This window comes from Canis aureus, chromosome 1, assembly GCF_053574225.1.
Source record: "Canis aureus isolate CA01 chromosome 1, VMU_Caureus_v.1.0, whole genome shotgun sequence".
Lineage (NCBI taxonomy): Eukaryota > Metazoa > Chordata > Mammalia > Carnivora > Canidae > Canis > Canis aureus.
Genome location: NC_135611.1, coordinates 105,800,868 through 105,813,482, shown reverse-complemented (window position 1 = coordinate 105,813,482; position 12,615 = coordinate 105,800,868). Strand labels below are relative to the sequence as shown.

General features: G+C 39.6%; 1 protein-coding gene across 5 annotated transcripts in view; it reads left to right on the top strand.

The window, feature by feature from the left end:
* Window positions 1–8,849, top strand: part of ZNF613 (zinc finger protein 613) — a 55,469-nt gene extending 46,620 nt beyond the window's left edge. For all 5 annotated transcript variants that reach the window (XM_077842732.1, XM_077842740.1, XM_077842760.1 and 2 more), the window contains 3 exons: window positions 2,911–3,038; window positions 3,525–3,620; window positions 8,636–8,849. The gene's annotated coding sequence lies outside the window, so the exon portion shown is untranslated. The remainder of the gene's footprint in view (window positions 1–2,910; window positions 3,039–3,524; window positions 3,621–8,635) is intronic.
* The last annotated feature ends 3,766 nt before the right edge of the window (window positions 8,850–12,615 follow it).

The following is a 12,615-nucleotide window of genomic DNA, read 5'->3' as shown; positions in this document are numbered from 1 at the left end:
AATATAGTCCCATTCTGAGGTACTAGAGAGGTTATTATCAACATAAAGATTGGCGGGGGTGGTGGATGATGGTATTTGTCTATGAATGCCATTCAAATTTGGAAATTTATATTGGGCTGATTGATGGAGCTGGCAGGTCATCAGTAAATGGTGGTATCTTTTCCAGATTTGAGGATTAATACAGGGCCATATATCAGTATCTGGGAAAGTCCATGTGTATCTGTGGTTGAGAGGCTAAAGGTTTGGAGGCCCAGGACCTCTGGGTTGTTGGAATAGACCTGATGAATGTTGTTTTCCCCTCAATCCTTTAAAATCCCTCATTAGTTATATATGTATATATACATGCATTCATATACATATTATGCACACACACAAACACATGCATTTTCTAGAAAAGCAGTAGATCCCTAGTGGACAATGATAAGACACAGCCACCCTAGGTAATAGAGATTCCATTTTTTTTTTTTAAGATTTTATTTATTTATTCATGAGAAATACAGAGAGAGAGGGGGGCAGAGACATAGGCAGAGGGAGAAGCAGGCTCTATGCGGGGAGCCAGATGTAGGACTTGATCCCGGTACTCCAGGATCACACCCTGAGGGGAAGGCAGATGTGCTCAACCGATAAGCCATCCAGGCATTCCCCGAATGTCTCTTAAGAGTTGCATTCACTGATTTCTGCCCACAAGTATCTCTGCCTTTGGGCTGTGTACCTTTTCCTCTGATAATGTTATAAAGAGTCAGTTATGAAGTTTCTGAGGTCTCAACCAAATTGCCTGGATATCTGAGATCCAGGCTAGGGAGTGAGGGGCCCTGTGAATTTGGAGGATGCAGGAAAATTATAGAAAATGATTAAGGTTAAGGTTGTTCCTGAGTAAGATCTTTTTTATTTCATCTTTTAAAAGATATTTTATTTATATATTAGAGAGAGAGCACACAAATTCGGGGGGAGGGAGAGAGAGGGAGAAGCTGAGCAGAGAACCCAATTTGGGGCTCGAATCCAGGACCCTGGAATCATGACCTGAGCCAAAGGGAGACTCTTAACCAACTGAGCCACCCGCAGGCACCCCCTGAGCAAGGTATTTGATTCCAAAGGCTTAGTGTGACATAATAAGAAATATATTATTTGGTCTCTGCTCCCAGTTCCTGACTCAGAGCTTCTAAAACCCTTGTAGTTTTCTGAGCAATGGTGGGGGGTGATAGAAGCATCTTACACAGAGCTGTTAAATCCCTTGAAATTTCCTGGTGATAGAAGTGTCTTTTGTTCTAATAAAATGACTCTCCTGGATGTCTTCTGGATCGAGGTTGGTTACCAGAAAGACCACCACCTTTGATGAGACACTTAAAACTTTCAGGGAAGGGAGAAGGCCTAGATATTGGGTTAATAATCCGTTATTCATTTGAATCTATCGGTCAATCTGTGTATCTGTAATCATTTGAAAGTTTTGTCTTTAAAAAGCATTCATGATGGGATACCTAGGTGGCTCTCAGTTAAGCATTTGCCTTTGGCTCAGGGCATGATACTAGAGTCCCAGGATCGAGTCCCACGTCAGGCTCCCTGCATGGAGTCTGCTTCTCCCTCTGCCTGTGTCTCTGCTTCTCTCTCTGTCTCTCATGAATAAATAAATAAAATCTTTAAAAGCTAAAGTAAAATGCATTCATGAATCAAGTAGGTCATTTTTTAAAAGTAAAAGCCATATATATATTTTTTTAATGGTTAATATTTATGCATATATATATTCAGCAAACAAGTGAGTTCCCTTTTATGTTGGGGGTCCCCAAGACCATCCCCAGGTTTGGTAATTTGCAAAGAGTCAGAACTCAGAAAACTTGTATTCAAGGTTACATTTATTATAGAAAGGATAGAGATTAAAGCAGCAAGGGAAGAGCCACAGTGTGACAGGGTAGGAGCTGTGTGTCACATGGTGTCTGCACTTGTGGAGAGGCTGGAGGCCGAAGTCAGCCATGTGTGTGTCCTGCCCTGCTGACGCTCTCTCAGTAGAGAGTGGACATCAAGGCTCAGGTGAGTTTTCCCTGCTAGCAGTTCCTCTTGCCTACTGTCACAAGTTCATGCCAAGGAAGTAACACTGCCTGTGACTCCATTGTGGGAAGACAGCTCATAACTCTGTGTTTGGAACTTTCCTGTATTCTGTGCTTTGTGCCACTTTTTTTTGTCTGATGTCAACCGTATCCTTTAACTATAGTAAGCTGTAACTGAGTGTAACAGTTTTCAGTGAGTTCTGAGTCCCACTAGCAAATTATCATGGTGTTACAGAATAATCTCCCAACCTTTGGTAGCTTAGTGTTGCATTTAGGGTAATTTCTAGTCTACTAATTATCTCTTCAATGTCTCTAATGTGCTTTTTAAATATGTGTACATTTGTTTTTTCAGAAATAGTCTTTTCCTCAAATCTGCCTACTTGTCTCTGTATAGTTCTTGCTCTTTAGACATTTTAAAATATTTAAAAATATATATATATATTTTATTTATTTATTTATTTATTTATTTATTTATTTATTTATTTATGATAGTCACACAGAGAGAGAGAGAGAGGCAGAGACATAGGCAGAGGGAGAAGCAGGCTCCATGCACCCATGTCGGAGCCCGACATGGGATTCAATCCCGAGTCTCCAGGATCACGCCCTGGGCCAAAGGCAGGCGCTAAACCGCTGCGCCACCCAGGGATCCCAAAAATATTTTATTCCTTATAACTTTTTTTTTTTTTTTTAAGAGAGGGAGAGAGAATCTTAAACAGGCTCAGTGCCTGGCTGGTTCAGTTGGTAGAACATTCGACTCTTGATCTTGAGGTTGTGAGTTCAAGTTCTGCATTGGGAGTAGAGATTACTTTTTAAAAAAATCTTAAAAAATAAATGGGAAACACTAATGTTAAAGAGGACCATGTTGTTACAGGCATTGCTGATTCTGGAGGATGTGACTGTGGACTTCCTCTGGGAGGAATGGCAGCTCCTGGCCCACTGCTCAGAAGGACCTATACTGGGACGTGATTTTGGAGAACTATAGGAACCTGGTGTCAGTGGGTGAGGACAGCTTCCCTGTGTCACTCAGAGGGTCCTTTTTTTTTTAATTTTTTTTTAAATTTTTATTTATTTATGATAGTCACACACAGAGAGAGAGAGAGAGAGGCAGAAACACAGGCAGAGGGAGAAGCAGGCTCCATGCACCGGGAGCCCGACGTGGGATTCGATCCCGGGTCTCCAGGATCATGCCCTGGGCCAAAGGCAGGCGCTAAACCGCTGCGCCACCCAGGGATCCCGACTCAGAGGGTCCTGATCAGTGGTCTTTCCTCTGTTAGCTGCTTAACGCTTCAGAGTAAACCCAGTGCTCTCAAGTGGTAGATTCTCAGATCCTTCTCTGGCTTCAGGCAAAAATATATAATGTGCCTGCTCCTGAGAGAAAAGCCTCTGGGTTGCAGATGTGAAAATTGTCAGTCCCTTAAATGTAGCATTCTCCCACCTTGACAGACCCCAGCCCATTTCAAAGCATTCTGTCTTTTCCATGAACAGGGTATCAAGCTACCAAACCAGATGTACTCTCCAAGCTGGAATGAGGGCAAGAGCTGTGGATGGCAGAAGAGGAAGTCCATAGTCGAACCCATCCAGGTGAGTGGGTGAGAACAGCAAGGTGGACAGCTGAGGAAGTCATGTTCTCATCGGTCAGGGAAGGCTCCAGGCCTATGAGCGGGTCTCAGGATGTTTAAACAGCTTCACCTCAGGGCGCTTGAGTGGCTGAGTCATTTAAGCATCTACCTTTGGTTCAGGTCATGATCCCAGGGTCCTAGGATCGAGCCCCTCATTGAGTTCCTTGCTCAGCATGGAGTCTCCTTGTCTCCTCTCCCCTTCCCCCTAGCTTGTGTGCTTTCTCTCCCTCTCTCAAATAATAAATAAAATCTTTAAAAATACTAAGGGGCCCCTGGATGGCTCAGTGGTTGAGCATCTGCCTTTGGCTCAGGTTGTGATCCTAGGGTCCTGGGATCAAGTACCACATCAGGCTCCCTGCGAGGAGCCTGCTTCTTCCACTGCCTGTGTCTCTGCCTCTCTGTGTGTCTCTCATGAATGAATAAAATTTAAAAATCTTAAAAAAAAACAAAAAACAAAAAAAACAGCTGCCCCTCCTATCCTTCTTCCCTTAAAAGAGCTTCTTTGTAGAGTCAAGAGGAAAATATGCCCCTTTTATTCCTCTGAGAGCTGATCTCCATTTATGTACATCTTGATTTTTTGTTGTTGTTTGGTTCTCTATTTCCTACATTTCTCAAATATTTAAAAAAAAGGATTTATTTATTTTAGAGAGAGCATGTGAATGAGTTGGGGGTAGGGATAAAGGGAGAGAGAATCTCAAGCAGACTCTGCAATGAGTGTGGAGCCCAATGCGGGCTTGATCTCATGATCACAAGATCATGACCTGAACTGAAACCAAGAGTCAGATGCTTAACTGTGCCACCCAGGGTCCCCAACTCAAATCTCCTTTTCTGTTCATTGTAGCAGTGTCTCTACTTCTTCCACCTCCATGCTGTGAAATCCCACCTTCCAGGTGCTACTCCTAATGTAGACCTTTGAATTCGACATAGTCTTCCAACTAGTTCATCTTCCTGCTCCATTGCAAACTAGTGATTTCCCTTCTTAGCATTCAACCTTACTTTGGGTGCTGTATCCACACCATAATCTGATCTCTGTGTTTCCATGGTTTCTTAGCTTGTTGTAGACTAAATGTTTGTGCCCTCTCAATATTCAGATATTGAAATCCTAATCCTTAAGGTGATGTATTAGGTGAGGCCTTTGAGAAGTGATTAGGTTATGAAGACCCTGCCTCTTCTGCCATATGAGGTTGTAGCTGGAAGGCACTGCCTGTGAAGGAGGAAGCCTTCCAGACACTGAATCTGCTGGAACCCTGATCTGGGACCTCCCAGCCTCCAGAAAGATGAGAAATAAATTTCTGTTGTTTTTGTTATAGCAGTTTGAATGAACTAAGACACTTCTCATTCCCCACTCTGAAATTGTCCAAAGGTTCTGTTTTCCATTTCTTGCTCTGTTCTCATTTCCTTACACCTTGCCTTCATTTTGATGAGTTAAGCTCTTATTCTGTATAAAGACTCCTACATTCACAGAAACCCTGAGTGATTTCAGAATTTTTGAGGAACTAAAATCACTTTCTCTACAAGAAAATTTCTTCCATCTTGCTCTCTCTCTCTCTCTCTTTTTAAGCTTAGGGTCTTCTAACAGTTTAGAAAAATGAGTGTCTACTCAAGGTTAAGAAAGAACAGTGGGAGGGATGCCTGGGTGGCTCACTGGTTGAGTGTCTGCCTTTGGCTCAGGGTGTGATCCTGGGGTCCTAGGATCTCAAGTTCTGCATCAGGTTCCCCACAGGGAGCCTGCTCCTCCCTCTGCCCATGTCCTTGCTTTTCTCTCTGTGTCTCTCATGAATAAATAAATAAAATCTTGAAAGAAAAAAAAAGAAGGAAGGAAGGAAAGAAAGAGAAAGAAAAAGAAAGAATGAATGAAAGAAGAAAGAAAAGAATGAAAAAGAAAGAAGAGTGGGAATTAAGAAAGAGGTCGGAAGATCTAAGAGAGGCTGATTCTCCAGAAGCAGAACAGAAATGTCTTTTGAGAAAGTAAGAGCCATGAACATTATCTGGCATTGCTGAGTCATCAAGTAAGGTATAAACTAAGGGACAGGAATGTGATCTTTACTGTTGTCTTCCCATTCTTATAGTTGTATATGTGTGTACTTTTTTTTTTTTTACTTTGAATTCTCTTTTTGTGAAATGGTCTTTGACTACTCCTTTGTGTCTTTCTTCTATGAATTCACATTGTACTTTGTGCCCAGACCATCGAAATGCAGCTTTGAAAACACTGTATCCATCTATTTTTTAAACATTTCTTAAATCCAAGGCTTTTGTTGAAGACTGTGCATAATACATGTCCAGGCCTCTTCTTCTCAGTCTCATTGATTAGATTTTGGGCACAAGTCTGGGGATATCAATATTTAAAGTTCTCTAGAGGATGCTGTTGTGGCAGTTTACCTGGTGACTCACAGCTAAAATGCTGAATTTCAAGAGAAGCAAATACCATCTGGTAAGCAAAGATTTTTGTGGTGAATATATAACATGGATACATGAAAATCTGTATGCAATATAGGTTTTGAACACAAGATATTGTTGCTAGATTTCAAGGTTGAAGTTACATGTCAAAAATTAGTAAAGATGTGATATTGTAGAAATCTAGAGGAAATACAGCCTACAGTTATATAGAGAGCATGGGGAGTGATGGCATGATATGTGGGAGCATATCTAGATTTTAAATAAAGAAGGTAATGTGGGGTGCTTGGGTGGCTCATGTTAGCCTCGAAATCCTGATTTTGGCTCAACTCATGATCTCAGGGTCATGAGATCAAGCCCTGTGTCAGGCTCTGTGCTCAACATGGAGTCTGCTCGAGATTCTCTCTCTCTCCTTTTCCCTATGCCGCTTCCCCTACTTGTGTGTGCTCTCCCTCTCTAAATAAATAAATAAGATCTTAAAAAAAAAAAAAAAAAAAAAAAGAATGGATCCCTGGGTGGCTCAGCAGTTTAACACTTGCCTTTGGCCCGGGGTGTGATCCTGGAGTCCTGGGATTGAGTCCCATGTTGGGCTTCTTGTGTGGAGCCTGTTTCTCCTTCTGCCTGTGTCTCTGCCTCTCTCTCTCTCTCTTTCTCTCTCTCTCTGTGTCTCATGAATAAATAAATAAAATCTTAAAAAAAAAAAAAAGATAATGAAGGGCAAATAGTGGAGCATAAATAATTGGAAATCTACAAGGCCATGTCCAAGACTTCCATGGATTGGTCTGAAGCCAGCCATGTAAAGGCCAATGTCAGAGAGTATTTGTGGGGGAAGTAGTGGAATGGAAATGGGTAAATGGGGTAATTAAGGCAGTATTAACTTTTATGGCCATGCTGACTGTTTAGATTTTATCTATTAGTAATTGAATTAGTTGGGGTAGCACAATGGTAGAGGTGTTTTGTTTTGTTTTTTATATCTCTGGGTAGTCTTAGTTTCTACCTGGTAGCAGCTGTATAGCAATAATAAGGAACAGCCAGAGGTTGTAGGAAAAACTGAATAGGTAGCTGGCTCGAGTCTTGGTAGAAGGAGTCAAGTGGTCCTTTAGGCTACTTAACTGATTCCAACATGGAGACATAAATGTAGAATTATGGAAGAAGATGCAGTTTGTTGCAAGATGAAGGATCACTGCATTAGGGTATCAAAATGAGAGAAAATCAGATGTGACATCTTTATAGGTACAGCATGCAGAATGTGACTGAAAAAGATGACAGTTATCATGTTTAGAAGGCCATCTGCCTCTGGAGAACTCTGAGTGTCCTTCTACTAGCCTGTTGGAAATTCCTGGTGGTCACGGTCTCTCATCTTTGCCCCTTTCTTCAAGAACATACCCTAGCTAGACTAAGAGTTGGAGTGTTGAGATAGGAGTTTCTCTCTAAATGTGTGACCAGTTTGATGATGCTATGCAGAATGAGGAAAAAGATAAATTTTAGAAACAGGATGACCACTGAAAAGTAGCACAGATATGTCAAAATCAAACTTCTGAATTGCCTCCCTGAGCCATTTGTTCATAACAAGCGTTTGCTTCTGTCCTCCACCAGCATAATCAGTTTGTGTCCTTTGGTGGGATCCTCAAATCAGAAGCCTGAATATTTGAGCAACTGACCTCTTGTTCCTCTGCCTCAACTTTCTTTCAATCTTTGCATTCTCTGAACATGACTTCAGCTCATGCTTTATCCTTAAATACTTATATACTGATGTTTTTCACATTGCTATGTCCACAAAAGCTAATTCTCAGCATTTATATATTCAACTGGGTACTGGCACTTTACTGTCTAATAAAATCTAAATGTTTCTAAAAGTCCACTTATTTCCCCTACATTCTGAACTTCAGTAACATTCACCCTCTTGAGGGGAGTTTCCACTTACCTCTTGACTCAAGCAAAATATTTTGGAATAAACCTTAATTCCTCATGTTCTTTATCCACCTTCTCATTTTTAATTCACGGATGAGACTTGTCTTACTCCACAGTGTACCCTCATTTCCTCCACCTCTCTTCGTTTCCTTTGCTCCTTCAAACCACTTATAATTTGCAGCTGCCTCCTTTTTTTCTTTGCTTATTTTATTTTCCCTAACTAGAATGTAAGCTCAGTGGGAATAATATGTTTATATGCCCCCAGCACGAGCACTATGGCCAGTACCTAACAGGCATTTTATCAGGATTTGTGGAATGACTGAATGCAGCCCTTCTAATTTTAGATGATGTTTTCTTTCCACCTCCTTCCCCCTCTTCCTTTTTTTTTTCTTTCCTTTTTTTTTGTTCTAACAGTGTCTTTCTTATTTTCTACTCCTGCATGTTTTGCAAGACACTACTTAGGAAGCAGCTGACTCTATTTATTCATTGTGAATTATCTAAGCTCATTTGTATGTTTATTGCTTTTGCCACTTGATTTTTGTGTATTATATTTTCACCAGTGCTCAAGAAATAAGAAACATTATTAAAGATTCTTTTATACTGAGATCCTGCAGGCAACACTAAAGATTGGCCAATCTATACCTGAGCATTCATTGTTCTCTTCTTTCCTAGAAATCAAGGGAGTTGATGATCATCTGCAGTAATACTTGCATACCTGAGATTTCTAAAGACAACTAAATATGAAACGATGTGTGAACATAATGTCTTTGAAAATATTGTTCATCTGGATCAACACCGTTTTCCTTTAAGGCAAAATCATGGAAATAAAATTTAAATTTAGTCAGTTAAAACAGAAGCTGTGGAATAAAGAACCCTGTTGAGCATGGTGGAGATGGAAAATCCTTTCTCTTTACATAATATGAGCAAATTCATACTAAAATGCCTGAAATTGGAAACTCATCAACACGAAGGCTCCCATTTGTTAAGCATCAGGGAACTCAGAAAATTGAGAAATGCATATATGTAGTAAATGTAGGGAATCCTTCATCAGAAGTCTCAGCTCACTGAAGATGAGAGAATTCACTGGGGAGAGAAACCCCTGAATGTAGTACAAATGGAAAACACATACCACAAAGTCTAGGTTCATTGAACACCAGAAAATTCATACCGAAGAGAAACTTTATATAAGGTCAATGTGGCAAAGCATGTTATAGGAAGTCAGAAGTCATTATACGTAAGAGAAATGAAAGAGGAGAAAACCCCTGTTGATACACTAAATGTGGCAAAGCCTTTTTCATTAAATGACATCTCATTTTATAATATCAGAAAACTCATACCTGATAGAAACCCGTCATGTGTAAGGATTGTGGAAAAGGCTTCACCCAGATTAGTTTCACTGTACATTGGTGAACTCGTACTGGTGAGAAACCTTATGTATGCAGTAAATGTGGACAAGCTTTATCCAGAAGATAGGGCTCATATGACATCAGAGAGTTCATACAAACAAGACTTCCTTTGTAGGTAGTAACTGTGGAAAATCCTGTCCTCAGAAGTCAGGTCTCATTAAACATCAGAAAATGCTCACAGGAGAGAAACCTCATAAGTGTAGTGGATGTGGGAAAACCATCATGAAGTAACAGCTCATTGTCCATTAAAGAACTCCTATAGGAGAGAGATCCTATGAATGCACTGGATGTGGGAAAGCTTTCGCCTATAAGTTTTGCCTTATTAAACATGAGACATGCACAAAGTTAGAAATACGTAGATTCTAAATGTGGAAAACCCTTCTACAGAGTTACAGCTTATAACATATAAGTGAAATGCTGTTAATTTGGTCACTGCAAATGCCATGTGTTGCCCCTCAGACATCATTAAATATCAGTGGGCTCCTAACAAATAGGAACATAGTCCTTTGGAGCAGACACTTGCTAGATATGTGTCCTCAAGAGATAGCAGAAAACGTGCACGGGAGAATAAAAACCTTCTAACTGTAGTGAATGTGATTGTGCCTTCACAGGTCAATTAGGTCACATTTTGTCTCAAAAAAAAAAAAAAAAAAAAAACCTATGGGAAGGAAACATATAATCAAGATAAAAAAAAAACAGTGAAAAAAAATTCCAGCTCATTATATAGTTAAGTATATTTTGAGAGAACTATGAATGCAGAGATTGGGAAAGCCTGATAAATTCCATCCTATGTGTATATTTATGTGTTGATACAGAGACATAGTTTGATGTTATTTTTTTAAAAAGATTTTATTTTTTTATTCATGAGAGACAGAGGCAGGCACACACAGGCAGAGGGAGAAGCAGGTTCCACGCTGGGAGCCCGATGCAGGACTCGATCCTGGGATTCCAGGATCACACCCTGAGCCCAAGGCAGATGTTAAACCACTGAGCCACCCAGGGATCCCCAGTTTGATGTTACTAATCCCAGCTTCCATTCACATTGAGTGCTCACTTTTGTCAAGTAATCTGGAATGCCTAACATCATAAGTGAAGCAAAACACTACAGTGATTATAAAGAAATAAGATTAAAAAAAGAAATAAGATAATTGGCATCTGGATGTTGCTAGGAATGAAAATCTTTGTAATATAGAATTGATTGATAGGAAAAGGCAGTGTTTGACTAGTGGAGTTTGGGGCACATGTATCCTTTCAGTTCCCTAGGATAGTGTGGAGGATTAATTGAAAAGTGGTATCCTTTCACAGATTTTTAGGACTTTATATTATGCAGTCACCTGAGAAACAGCCTTACGTTGGATCTCTGTTCAGTGAATATTTGTGAAGTACCTCTTTTGTACCTGGTATTATTCTATCAGCTAAGGACAGCTAAGGGGTAAACAAAACAAAATGTCTTTGTCCTTCTGGAATGAGTGTTAAGTTAGTTGAATTACATGTAAGTGGTATCTTCTTACTCCATCTAACATACTCAGGGTATGGGCAGCACAGGTGGCTCAACGGTTTAGTGCCACCTTCAGCCCAGGGCGTGATCCTGGAGTCCCCAGGATTGAATCCCACATTGGGCTCCCTGCATGGAGCCTGCTTCTCCCTCTGCTTATGTCTCTGCCTCTCTCTCTCTCTCTCTGTCTCTCATGAAAAAATAAACAAAATCTTTAAAAAAAAAACATACTCAAAGTATGTAAACTCTACATTAGATAAAATTGACATGGAATAACTGGATCATGGGGTTTGTATTTAGAATGATGTGGAGTTAAATCCTAAAAATATCTTCCCCCAAGGAGAGTAATTTGAATGGGAGACAAGGGAAACATTATTAATAATGTATAAATAACTGAATGATGAATGGATAAAGATGTGTATACACACACACAATGGCATATTAGCCATAAGGAAGAATGAAATCTTGCCATTTCAACTATGTGGATAGAATGAGAGAATATTATGCTAAGTGAAGAAGTCAGAGAAAGACAAATACCATATGAGTTCACTCATGTGGAATTTAGGAAACAAAACATGAACATGGGAGTGGAGGCAGAGAGGCAAACCAATTCTTAACTAGGGAGAACAAACTTGATGGTTACTGAAGGGGAGGTGAGTGGGGAGTGGGTTAAATAGGTGATGGGCATTAAGGAGTGCATGTTATGAGCACTGGGTGTCATGTAAGTGATGAATCACTAAATTCTACAGCTGAAACTGATACTATACTGTATGTTAACTAAATTAGTTAATTTAAATACATTGTTATTAAAAATGTAAATAAAAACTTGGGAAGAAAAAAAATGTATAAATAATCCAGGATACAAATACATTTAAAAAAATACCTGTGTCTTTTCTCCCCACATTGATTACACATTCCTTGATAGTTTTGCACTAATTTAGTACCCATTAGCCACGTTATTTAAATGTAAATTAATTAAAATTAAAAATGTATTTCATCAGTATCAAGTGTTCACATTTCAAGAGTTCAATAGTTACATGTACCTAGTGACTCCCATGTTAGTATGGATATAAAATATTTCATCTTCACAAAACGATCTATTGAATAGTGCTGCCTTATTGAGTCCTTTTCTATATCACCTATCCTTTGTGATATAGAAAAAAATTACATATTTATTTGGAAGATGAAGTTGATGGACTATAAAGCTCTATCATTGCAAAGAATGAGCAATTGTAAGGTAGTTCTAAAATAACTGTACAAAAAACGTTTTGTGTACATGTGCATTAGATTAAATGTCTGCCTATAAATGGGAGAGTAGAAGAGGAATGGGATCCCCAGGATAAGTAAAGTAAAAGGCATGAGAATCTTTGTCTAAGATGGAAGAAAGCTGGAATATGAAAGGAGGTAAGATTCCTCTTGGGTGTATTGGAGAAGAACCCTTGTATTGTTCACAGCCCTATCACCTCTGAAAGTTGCGATAATTTCAAAGTTCCCATTTCCTCTGTGACCTACTTAATTGCACATGTGATTTTCCTTTTCCATTCGTTCTTCCTTTTCTGATTGGGGCTCTTGTTCTCTATCCAGAGTCTTTCTCTTGATCCAATAAAGGTATCTTGCTTAAAAACCTTGAATCCTGGTTAAAGAGGAAGAAATGAATATTTGCTGTGCCGCAAATAGATATTTCTATTTCCACCGCAAACCCTGCATTATCAGTGAAATTCAACCCAACATGTATTTTTAAGCAACTAACT